The sequence below is a fragment of the Sinocyclocheilus rhinocerous genome, unplaced genomic scaffold (assembly GCF_001515625.1).
Source record: "Sinocyclocheilus rhinocerous isolate Xijiao unplaced genomic scaffold, SAMN03320098_v1.1 scaffold5648, whole genome shotgun sequence".
Taxonomy (NCBI): Eukaryota; Metazoa; Chordata; class Actinopteri; order Cypriniformes; family Cyprinidae; genus Sinocyclocheilus; species Sinocyclocheilus rhinocerous.
The window spans coordinates 63,523-65,299 of NW_015645670.1; positions in this window are offsets into that span (position 1 = coordinate 63,523).

The following is a 1,777-nucleotide window of genomic DNA, read 5'->3' on the forward strand; positions in this document are numbered from 1 at the left end:
TAGTGGCAAATTTTAAAAATGTAAAATTACAACTAATTAGTATTTGGGGTGAACGTAATTAGTCTTTTAATATGTCATAAATTGATATTTGTTGTAAATATTCCTGACAGGATTGTTACACTGAATGACATTTTAGTGTGTGTCTTCTGTAAATCAGGGAAAAATGTATGATATTTATTTTTTGCTCGGAAAAACAAAAACAAAATTGCAATTAAATTTTTTAATTTTGGGGGGGAAAAACAACAACAATTTAAAGCAGTATTACACTTATTGTTTTTATGCTTAAACCCTTTTTCATCTTTGACCCATATATAGTAAAAACACTAATGGCATCTTACAACATATTTATTATTTTAAGCATTACATAATATTAATATTACTATTATTACTTTTTTATGACTATTAGCTCATATTCATTTTCATACTATTATTAATATTACATTTTATTATGATGATTATTATTTCATTATAATTAACCAGATTAGACAAAGCAAAAACACTAATGGCTTTTCACAACATCATAATATTATTATTTCAATATTATTTTATTTCAGCTTATTCAAGTTATTTTAGCACATCAAATTGAAGTTTTTGTTTTTTATTTTAAATTTTATTTTCTTCCAAGTAACGAATTTTTTTTTAATGGTTTTAGTTTTAGTTAACAACAATAACCTGCAAACTAATCAACTACCCTAACAGATTTTAACACTCTAGAAATTTGAGATTGATTAGGGTTTACAATTAAATATAAAAATAAATATTTAATGTTTTTATTTTAAAAGGGCTCGTATCATGACAAATCAATTTTTTAAATTTTTTATATTTTGAATTAGTTTTTATATTTTCCATTTTCGTTTTAATTTTTGTTAGTTTTTGTAATTTTGTTTCTGTCACTTTTATTAGTTGTTATTGTTTTGTCTATATAGTTTTAATATTAACTTTTACTTTTAGTTATTTTAGTATTTCCAGATAACTTAAAATTAGCTGAAAAGAAGAGTTTTTAAATATTTCTGGAGGACTCATGTCCCGCGTCTCAGACCCCGTCCTCATCAAACAAGACACACTTTAATACAACCCATGCTTACAATCTCTTTCACATTTTTTATTTAATTATAATTTTTATTTTATTAATGCTTTTATTAATATTTTTAATTATTGTTTTTTTATATGTCCACATAGTTTTCATTCATTTTTATTTGTTTCAGTTTAAGCTAAACAAAAATGAGAAATGTTGCCTTGGTAACTAACCTAAATAAAATACAATTTTTATATTTGATTTTAGTTACTGTTTATTTTATTTCAAGTAAGGAAAATGTTTTAATGGTTTTAGTTTTAATTAACAAGAATTGCCAAAGAAACTGGTCACCTGAGATTTCTCTAAAAACAAGTTTCTAATTAATTATAACCATTTGTTTTAAATTTTATTTTCATATCACGACTATTCAAATTTTTTTACTTTTAAAATTAAACGTGATTTTCAGTGAATAATGACTTAAATTTAGATTTTTTTATTTTAAAATTTAGACTCATTTCCTGTTTGTCACTTCCTGCTTGACTGTCCAATGCACTCAAGTATCAGAAATCATTTTAAAAAGCAAATATAAATATATTTGTTCCATAATTTGTTTATTCCAAGCACAGGAAAGCTACACATTTTTAAAAATACAGTCCTTGCATGATATATTTTTTCACGTTATCATGGAAAAAAGTTTAATTCAAATTAAATTTTGGTCGAGCCAAATAATAGTAGCACATACAAATGTATTTAGCATATTTA